The sequence below is a fragment of the Gopherus evgoodei genome, chromosome 2 (genome assembly GCF_007399415.2).
Source record: "Gopherus evgoodei ecotype Sinaloan lineage chromosome 2, rGopEvg1_v1.p, whole genome shotgun sequence".
Taxonomy (NCBI): Eukaryota; Metazoa; Chordata; order Testudines; family Testudinidae; genus Gopherus; species Gopherus evgoodei.
In genome coordinates, this window is record NC_044323.1 from 150,805,271 (window position 1) to 150,816,285 (window position 11,015).

General features: G+C 47.2%; 1 pseudogene; it reads right to left on the reverse strand.

The window, feature by feature from the left end:
- Positions 1–908: 908 nt before the first annotated feature.
- On the reverse strand, positions 909–10,378 carry LOC115645008 (annotated as a pseudogene).
- Between the last annotated feature and the right edge of the window lie 637 nt (positions 10,379–11,015).

Genomic DNA, 11,015 nt, shown 5'->3' on the forward strand with positions numbered 1-11,015 from the left:
GATTTAGTTGGGGATTGGTCCTGCTTTGAGCAGGGGGTTGGACTAGATGACCTCCTGAAGTCTCTTCCAATCCTAATATTCTATGATTCTATGATATGAAAAATATTTGCAATCTCTCATTGTTTCATGTGAGGGTATCCATTTTACGAAAATTCTGTGAAAACTGACATTTGAGGGCTATGCGGTGGCCTAGGTTAGTGGCTCTCAAGCTTTCCAAACTAATGCACCCCTTTCAGGAGTCTGATTTGTCTTGTGTACCCCCAAGTTACACCTTGTTTAAGAACTACTTGCTTACAAAATCAGACATAAAAATACAAGTGTCACAGCCACACTATTACTGAAAAATTGCTGACTCTCTCATTTTTGACCATATAATATCATAATAAATCAATTTGAATATAAATATTGTACTTACATTTCATTGTAAGCAGTATAAGCAAGTCACTGTCTGTATGAAATTTAGTTTGTACTGACTTCTCTAGTGCTTTTTATGTAGCCTATTGTAAAACTAGGCAAATATCCAGATGAGTTGCTGTACCCCTGGGAGACCTCTGTGTACCCCAGCGATACACATACCCTTGGTTGAGAACCACTGCTTAAAACAAGTGCGTGTGTTTGGTGAGGTATTAAGTCCTAGTCCCATATACGAAAGTACAATGAAATCATTTTAGTGCCTCCAATAACCTAGCATAGCATTAGAGAGTGCTGTGCTTCTGGGATACCATATTCTGCAGGAGGTTTAAAATTAAGGCTCTCACCACTTTTGATCATTGACGATTTCAAGAAACCTTTCTGTAAGAGGTGTATTAATCAGAGAGTTCTATATAAATTCCAAATTACGTTCATAGTCGGTTATCCTCTGCCCTCTTCACTTTTATCACAAGATATGGCATGCTTCACTTCCTGTCCTAACTGGTTCTTAGTGCTGCATCTTCCTGTTCAGCTGCTGCATTCCAGCCCAGAGGTGGCTGCACTTCAATGATCTCTAAGCACCAGCATGGCAAGTTCTTTGGGATCCTTTGCAATTAAAGATACAACATGAATCCAAGACGTTGTTATCCATAATTATTAATCAGCCCAAAGAGAACCAAAGGAAAAAACACACCAGCTCTCATCCTCCTTCCAAGCCTGTTGTGGAACCTATGATAGTAGTTTCTGTAGCCAACGCCTTCCTAGATTCTCAGGCAAAGTGACTGGAGCTGCTGCAATAGGGTAGGAAAAGCCCTGACTGTAACTGATAGCATTAGTACCAAAGTGCATAAGGACCTTCTGGGAGTGTTCTAAGTGTTCTGCATCACCAGAGGCTCTCAACATCTTGCAAGATCAGGTCCTCAGTATGAAGGGGGGAAAAATGACTCATTTCATAGGAGAAGTCATGAATGGTGCTGAATACAAATACACCGTGGAGCTAGTCCCATTGAAGTAATTTTGATTTCAGTGGGAGCAGGCCCATAGCATTAATAGGTATTGAGCACCTCCCTAGGGCATTGATCAAATGCATCTGTATTCATAACACATGTGAGTACATGCTTAAAGTTATGCTTTCTTGAATAAGGATAGGCTCAAATACCAGCTTAAGTGTTTTGGGGCCCAGAATTAGACCATACAGTATATGCCAAAAGCGTTTTACTTTTTCACCTATCAGTTTAAATAACGAGAATGGCATGTGTTGGGAAAAAAAGTCCTATTGCCGGACACATGACAAGGAGCTGACTCATGGGACAGATGACAAGCAGATGTCCTCAATAACCTTATTTCAGAGATGACTGTTTAAAGCACTGATTTTGCACAAACACGCTTGTGAATTAGCTCTGCTGCCCATCAAAAATGTTAAAAAAAAGACTTCCAGTGAACAACATTGCTGAGAATGGTTACCATAGTGGCATTTCAGTTAATGGAGAAAACTTCAATTAACAGGCAGCTGGGTTTATGCTATGAAGATTTATGCTTCTTTATTGGATAATAAGGCCAATTTCCCCCTTTTTAAAGCAATTTAAAGTTATGAGGTTTCAGGGTCCGCCCCCACCCAAGAAGAGTGACTTTGCCTTTGTCTTTCTATAGTAATTTTCATCTAGGGACCACAAGGTGCTTTATAATGTTATTGAATTCTACCACAAGCCCCCAAAATATAGAGCAGGTCCAATAATATTTCCCTAAGTGGATGCTGCTCCATTGAAATCGATGAAATGGCACCCACCTATAAACAGTCTGAGTTTGAAGCCAGGTGTATACCTCTCATCCCTATTCTATTTCCCTCTGGTCTCTTTATTCTCTAAAGCAGTGTGTCTCAATGACCAGTCTGCAGACTGGCATCGGTCCCTGAGATCTCCCTGATAAAGATTAGGAAGGTAGCAAGCTGGTTGAGAAACACTGCTTTAAAGGACTAGAACATGCTATCTCCTCAGGGAAAGGAAAAATGGAGAAAAACATAACAGAAGCAAACCTGACTCACCCGCTGGGAGACAGGTAGGTATAGCAAAAAGCAGTCACTTGCAAAACTGTCACTTAGGACAGTAAAAGTTCAGCTCTGACCAATTTAAAGGGTCATCCCAAAGGCATGCTGGGAAAAATAGTTTCTATGAGAGGGAAATCCTGGAGTGGAGAGGGTTATTATGGGACAAGAAATCCTGAAGAAAAGGGAGTCTGGGAATTGGTGGTGTGTTTGTGTTGTGTGCCATAGCTAAGGAGGTGGCTTGCTTATGTGTTTTATTTTAAAGCAATGGTTCATGGTATTGATGAGCTATTTGCAGACAGCCTGGTAGGAAAGCATCCACTCTGTTCTACAGGGTTCTTTTTGCTTGCATGAATCTCACTGGCAGCGGCCAGGAGAAAACCAACCAGTAGGGCTCGTTCAGGTCGGGGAAGGAAGGGTATGCTAACATGACAGCACTAAGTTATAGGGAGTGAGCAAATGATTTGAATATAGTAGAGCAGATGGGGAAGTTCCTGACTGTAGAAAGATAAATGTGGTAACCCTACACTGAAACACAGAAAACACCTGTTGGACACACCCAACATCTTACCTATTTGCCACGCGTAGCTCACTGAAATGCCTGATTAGATTGTATTAATTGTCCTTTTTATCTGACAAAGGAGTGCAATGAGATTTTGACTGCAGCTGATACTCCTTTAAACTCTCAAAGACATGAGAATTGACTTAGTTCCCAAATGTTATACTTTTGTCTTGGGAGCTTAGTTTGTGGTTTGGAACCAGTGGGGCTGGAAATCATTAATCCTGAATGGACCTACATGAAGTGAGGAAGAAGAGAGCTGCTAGAAAGTCCAGACGACTTAATTTCATTTACTTTTGATTTCCAACAAGAGCTAAGTGAATAACTGATTCCTCCAGTTCTCTGGCAGCTCTGAAGTTAACCAGCCAGTCTGTTTGGATTCAAGGAAACATTTACTTTTCAGACACTTTTTAACATAAGAGTAAAGGATATGAAGTGCTAGACTGGTGAAAAAGCAGCTACCACCATATCGCCTTTCCAACCTTTAGCCCCGTAGTTTAAGGGCACTTTCCTGGGATGTGGAAGATTTGGGTTAAATTCTCAGGTGAGTATCCTACCTGCTGAGCTAAAATCCTTCAAGGTGGCCTTTCCTCCTCTGGTGGTTTTGTGAATGGTGCTTAAGCCCTCACAACATTTTTGGGCCAAAACTATGTGGTGATTTCATGTCAAATTTGTGACTAGTTTCAGGTCAATCAAAACTACATTTTTTAAGAAACAAACATTTCGTGTGAAGTTTCACCCAGCTCCTTTTGCAAGTGGGATTTCAACTTCACCTTGTATGTCAGAGTCTTGAAATCAAAGCCTACTTTTTTTTAGCCACTGTGACTTGAGGATCATAGGACTGGAAGTAAGATCCAAAATTGGGCAAAGATGCCTATGCAGGTAATCTGTGCAAATCCTGTATCTCATGAAGCTTCCTTAGAGACTTATGCTATGGTTTTCCACCCAAATGACAGCTCTACCTATCAATAGTAGGGAGGGATCCATCACGACACCTATTCCACAATACATAGCTTCCTGCAATTTTGAGGGAACATGACTGAGATGGGTGTGTGGGCAGTGTTGAAAAAATATATTGCTCCTTGTAGAAGTACAATTTCTAATTCGTGCCTTTGATGATGTTGTCTACTCTGTTACCAACCATATTCTGCCATGCTCAGGAAATCCATGAAATGAACAAACACTTCTCTGATCTACACAAGGTACAACATGGGGAGGATGCTGTATTTTATACAGAAAACAGTATTGGCATCTTCAAAGAGCCTTGCAAATATTGAGTAACCCCACCAGATTTACAATTTCTCAAAGCAATACTTAAGTCTTTTCCCACTCAAAACGCTTGCTTAAAGTATTTCCTTTCGGCACAATCACAAATAAAGGAAGTCAACACTTCCTCTGACAAAATTACTATCCAGCCTACATACAAATCACATGCCTTACCAACTAGCCAGCTTAACACCCAAACACAAGGCTTATCTCCAACAGGCTTCCTCTCATATCCAGCATACAATTGCACTTCTTTAATTCAGATCTCCGGCTTTTAAGATACAATTATAATTATTTGCATTACTGTCGCACGTAGGAGCTGCAGTTATGAACCAGGCCGCTATTATGTTAGGTGCTGTACACATGCAGAGAACAAAAAGACGGTCCCTGCCCCAAAGAACTAACGACGGAAGTAGCAGTAACAAGACTCCTCTTAGGTACGCGTCTGTAGGTACCATGACTTTTAACTCTAACCTTCGCAGGGCGCATTTGAGTTTGTTGTGGATGGCTGTCATGTCAGAGGCAGAAGGGAGTTTGCTGTGAATGGCGCGAGTGCACATGGGTGTCCTGGTGGATGGAAAGAGGTGTGAGTTTTGGCTGGTCTGGACAGGGCTGCATATGCTAGGGAGAATGACTTCTCCTCTGACCCCTAGACATGCTCCATCCAGGGCTGAGCGGTGACTCAGTTGCAGGGCAGTGAGGTAAGCAGGCGCGGACACTGCCTGTACTGCACACAGATAAAGGCCCTTGCCCTCCAGGGCTGTCTAGTCTGGCACCAAGTCCGTGGTGAAGCCTCAGAGATGCTACAGGGTAATAATAACGAACAGAACCTTCATAAACATGGACCCTTGGAAGGATTTTAAATCAGTTCTCCAGCCCTTGCTTGCTGTCCCCTCTCCGATTTCTTGGCAGTGCTGCCACCCTGTGGTACAAGGGAAAGAGCAGCACTCGCTTGAGAGCCTGAAGCAGCTGCAGTCTTGGCAGCATTAGCTTGTGCCAAGCCCAGGGCGTAAGAAAGCTATTCCGGAACCCTCTGCCCTCACATATCCTGCTTTTCAGGAAGAGGGCTAACTGATGTGGGGCTGAGGCACACAGTTGGGGGCCCTCCTCCTTTATTGCTTAAGCCAGTGGTCTCCAATCTTTTTCATCTGGCGTGTGCTGGATGACGAGCCACCGAGGACCATGGCCAGTGGACAAGTATCTGCTGAAATACCTCCAAGAAGCGGCAACGTCAAGAGGCGTCGCCGCCGAAATGTCGCCGAAAATCAGCAGCATTTTGGTGGCGATGCCTCTTGATGACATGGTTTTTCGGCAGCGAAGCCTCTTGATGTTGCTGCTTTTCGGCAGCATTTCAGTGGATGCTTGTCCGCTGGCCAGTATGCGGGCTCAGATAGATGTCCCGGCAGGTGCCATGGTGCCCGTGGGCACCACATTGGGGACCACTGCTATACTTCATTGTAAACCTGGGACTGTGGGACTAGGGCTTGTGAACTCAGTGTTTCCAAGCCTGTGGTTGAGCATCCACAATGCACTGTAAACCTGGTTTACAATTGCTGGATCCGGGTCTCACAGCCACGATAATGCGTCCGTACTGCACTACACAGACCTTCTGACTTGGATCTTCAGCCTGAGTTGCATCCATACTGTCCACTCAACTGACCCATGCCCCTTAGCAGCGTCTTAGGACCTGCATCCTGAGTTCTTGCTGGCCTGAGTCAGACTGATTTGTGTGTGGACAGAAAGTGGGCTTGGACTCAGACCTGAGTCAGAGCCTCGGCTCTGTATGTAGTGTGGACAGACCCAAAGAGGCTGTAGTAGGATGGGGTCTATACACACCCCATCTCACTGCCTCAGAGGGTACATCTACAGTGAGATAAAAGAGCTGCAGCTGGCCTGGGAGAGCTCACTTGGGCTCTTGCAGTGTAGACATTTGGGATCAGGCTGCACCCTTGGTCTGAGACCCTCCCAGCGGATGGACATATTCACTCCTCTCATTAGCCAGACTGCTTGGTTGAAGCTACACCATGTAGCAAGTTAATTCTGCACTACTGTTTGGCTTTAAAGGTGGCCTGAATAGAAAAAAGGTAGGATTATGCCTCTTTTTTGATGATGTTCATCCATTGTTGTCAATGAAGACCTCAACAACTCATTCACTCGATGACCGGGCTCTGTGCATCCGAAGATGACTGATCAGTCCGATTCGGGCGTGGAACGTCCTGTCACACATTGGGCAGACATGTGATGGCACTGTCGATGATGTGCGGGCAGCTCTGGACTTGCGCAGCTCACACTTTCTTTCAGCCTCAGCAGTACGCCTCGCCTCAGGGGTATTACTGCCTGTGTGAATGAGGCTGCGCCATGCTGGACGGTTCAGTGCGAAGGTTTCCCATGTGGCGGTGTTGATCTCAAGGGACTTCAGAGAGGTCGTCAGCATGCCCTTGAACCGCTTCTTTTGTCCTCCATGGGAGTGCTTTCCCTGGGTGAGTTCTCCGTAGAAGAGCTGTTTAGGAATGCGCTCGTCTGACATTCTCACGACATGTCCAGCCCATCTGGTCTGGGCTCTCATCAGCAGTGTGTGAACTGACGGCAGACTGGCTCTGGTAAGGACTTCAGTATCGGGCACTTTGTCCTGCCATCTGATTTTTAGAAGCTTTCGCAGACAGGAAATGTGGAAGTGATTGAGCCTTTGTGCATGACTCCGACAGACAATCCACGTCTCACAGGCGTACAGCGGAGTTGGAAGCACCACTGCTTGGTAGACCTTCAGCTTCATTGGTAGGCTGATCCCTTGACGTTCCCAGACGTTGGAGTGCAATTGGCCAAATGCAGAGCTGGCTTTAGTAATTCTGCAGTTTACTTCATCATCAATTGACACTATTCGGGAAAGGGTACAGCCCAGGTACATGAAGTGGTCCACTGCCTGAAGTCTCTGTCCATTTACAGTGGTGGACTGTTCTGAGTACGGAGTGTGGGGAGTTGACTGGTGCATGACCTCAGTCTTCTTGATGTTAATGATAAGACCGAAGTTGTTGCATGCAGATGAAAACTTGTCCATACTGGCTTGCATTTCTGGCTCTGTACTAGCATTCAGAGCACAATCATCGGCAAAGAGAAAGCCTCGAAGTACAGTTTCCTTCACCTTGGTGATGGCACGCAGTCACCTCAGATTGAATAGTTTCCCGTCAGTTCTGTACTTCAGGCCTACTCCTTCAGTGCAGTGTTGAAAGGCATCAGTCAGAGTGGCAGAGAATATCATGCTGAACAAAGTGGGTGCTAAAAAACACTCTTGCTTGACGTTGTTGGTGACTGGGAAGGCCTCAGATGTTTCACCGTCATCCAGGACAAGAGCCATCATACCGTGATGAAATTGACGTACTATTCGTATGAATCTGTCTGGACAGCTGAATTTCGACATGATGCTCCACAGGCCCTGGCGAATGACAGAGTCGAACGTTTTCGTGAGGTCCACAAAAGTTGTGTAGAGTTCACGATTCTGCTCTTGACATTTCTCCTGTAGCTGATGCGCAGCGAAGATTGTGTCAATAGTCCCACGTCCCTTGCAGAAGCCGCACTGTGATTCTGGCAGTAAGCCCTGCTCCAGGTGAGTGATCAATCAGTTCAACAGAACCCTTGCAAGAACTTTCCCCACTGTAGAGAGCAGCGAGATTCCACGGTGATTGTCGCATACCTGGCGACTGACCTTCCTCTTATAGAGGTGCACGATGGACGCGTCTCTAAATTCCTATGGAATGGATCCCTGCTTTCAGAAGGACTGAAACAGCTCAGTGAGTTTCCGTAGCTGCACGGGTCCACCGACTTTGTACACCTCTCTTGGTATGGCATCTGACCCTGGGGCTTTGCCGCTTGACAGCTGGTTGATGGCTTTCTTCACTTCGTCTTCTTCTGGTGAAGCATCCATGGAGTCATTAACTGCAACCTGGGGCATCTTGTCAATGGCCTCATCATTGATGACTGAGGGGCAGTTGAGAACTGCTTCAGAATGTTCAGCCCATCTCTGGAGAATCTGTGTCTTCTCTGTAAGGAGCACAGTGCCATCAGAGTTCAGGAGGGGAAAGCTCCCAGAAGACTGTGGACCATACAGTGTGTTGATGGCTTCATAGAACTGCTTATAGTCGTTCCTATCCGCATACGCCTGTATTTCATCTGCTTTGGTGCTCAGCCACAAGTCCTGCATTTTGCACAGTCAGTTCTGCACTGTTCTGCGAGTGTTGATAAAGGTGGTCTTCTTTGCTGCTGAGGATGGGTCGTTCTGATATGCACGATGCAGGCGGTGCTTCTCAGCAAGTAAGGCCTGGATTTCTGCATCATTTTCATCAAACCAGTCTTGCCGCCTGCTTGTGGAGGGCCCCAGTACCTTCAATGCAGCTGTATGGACAGTGTTGCGGAATCACTCCCAGTCTTTCTCAGCGTCATCCTCAATACGAAGATCAGCAAGCTCTTTCTCTAGGTCTTCCGCTAGATTTTCAGTGATGCGGCTATTCTTCAGCTTCGACACATTGATCCTTTTGAGAGCCTTATAGCCTTGTGGTCGTGTCTTCGGCATTGTAGCAGGGTGAATCCCTGCTCCTGCCCTGAAAGGGTTAAAACAGCCCTGGATAAGGGCTGGGGCTGAAGAAAGCAGCCTTTTAGGCTGGGCTGATTGGGGAAGTGGCAGCAGCTAGGGCCACGCCCCAAACTGAGCCCAGGCCCTCATATAAGGGCAGAGAAGCCAGGAGCCCACAGAGTCTTCCTCTGCCTATAGAGGGAGAAGGGCCTGGCTGCTGAGAACCAGAGCAGGTACCTAGGGTAAAGCAGTGCTGGGGAAAGGCAGAGGAGCTGGGGAGCTCCTGCCTGGAAAGCCCCAGGCTGCAGCATAGAATTAGGCCAGGAGGTACTGGGGGTTGTAGGGTGCAACCCAGGGGTAGGCCAAGACAGCAGGTCCAAACCCCTTTGCTGATGATGATTGGCTGATACTGCAGTCTGCCCCATGGCGTGGGGCTAGACAATGACTGGCAGTAGCCTACACTGAAGCAAAGGGATAGAGGGTGGGGGGTTCCCAGGGAGGGGAAACCCCTAAGGAAAAGGGGTTGCTGCCAGGGGGCAGAACCCCACATAAAAGGGGCACTGGGGTCCAGGGAGGGACATGGGGCCCGTAGCAGGAAACAAGGCTTATCACCGGCCTGCAGAGAGAGCTCCACTGGAACCTGAGCTAATTCCTAAAGTGACCAGCAGGAGGCACCACGGGGGTGAGTCGCGCCCGTTTACAGGCATGATACGGAGCTTCATTTTGGATACTATGAGCCTGTGATCCATCCAACAGTCAGCGCCACACATAGCTTTTGTAACCCTGACATCTTGTCTGTCTCTTCTCCTGATGATGACATAGTCGATCAGATGCTAGTGCTTGGAACGGGGATGCATCCATGAAGTCCTGTTACGGGTAGGGAGGTGGAAGACCATATTGGTGATCAGAAGGTCATGTGCTGCACAAGTTTTCAGCAGAAACAGGCCATTGTTGTTACACTTTCCCACTCCATTTTTCCCGATGACTCCTTTCCAGGCTGCGGCATCGCATCTGACTCCTGCGTTAATACCGCCAAGCAGGATCAGCTTGTCTGTGCGGTGCACTGATGATAGCAGAGCATCTAGTTCTTCATAGAATTTATCCTTCACATCCTTTGGGTTGGTCATTGGGGGAGCATATGCACGGTCAAAGTAGCTTGTTTTCCTTTTTGAAGTGGAAGCTGCATTGTCATGAGTCGGTCATTCACACCCTTGAGAGGACTGGCAAGTTTGCGAACAAGATGATTCTTGATGGCGAAGCCAACTCCAAATTCGTGACGCTCATCGCTGCTGCGGCCACTCCAGAAGAATGTATAGCCTCCGCCTGACTCGGACAGCTGTCCTTCATTAGCAAGGCGAGTTTCGCTAAGGGCTGCAATGTCAATGTTGTAGCAAGCGAGCTCTCTGGCAACAAGTGCTGTTCTTCTCTCCGGTCTGTCTGCCATGATGTTGTCCAGTAGCGTGCGCACATTCCATGTGCCAATGGTGATCGGTGTCACTCTAAGTTTTGTTTTTGTTCGACCGCTTTTATGGGATCCCCGCCAGCTGCGGTATGTTGGCCAGGGTAAGGTGAAGCAGACAATGTTTAAGGCACCTTTTCTAGACCCCTCCTCATTCTGCAGAGGTGAGCAGTGCAATCCTGAAAGCTCAAGAAGATGCAGAGCTCCACTGCTGCTTCGGTCAGTGAGGAATGACCATTATACCTGAGCCGCCTGTGTGCAGGTCTGTGGCTACAGCTCCCAGTGTATCCACACCTGCTGCTTCGTCGCTCGCCCATTGCCACAGGACTTGATATGATGTGATATGATATGATGTTGAGACTTGCATGTGAATTGGATTAAACTGAGGGAGAGTTGTGCGACGTCAACCTCACTCTCTCTTCCCAGTTCCTATTTGTATCCAGTGGCAGGACAAGAATCGAGATGGCTGGAGACAGGGCAGGGTGCAGTGGGGTGTATGGGGTTGTCAGGGACGGGTAGTACCTTTGATGGGGGAGCAGTCATACTCCTAGGAGTAGCTCATCCACTTTGGTCCCCACTTGACACCCAGCTCTCACCTGTGGCTCCAAGTAGCTGTCAGCATGCGACAGCGGCCACACCCCAGAAACCGTCTCGACTGGTGGGCTAAACCAGGTGAGGACAGCCGATGAGTCTGAGATCCTCGGTGAGTTAGGGC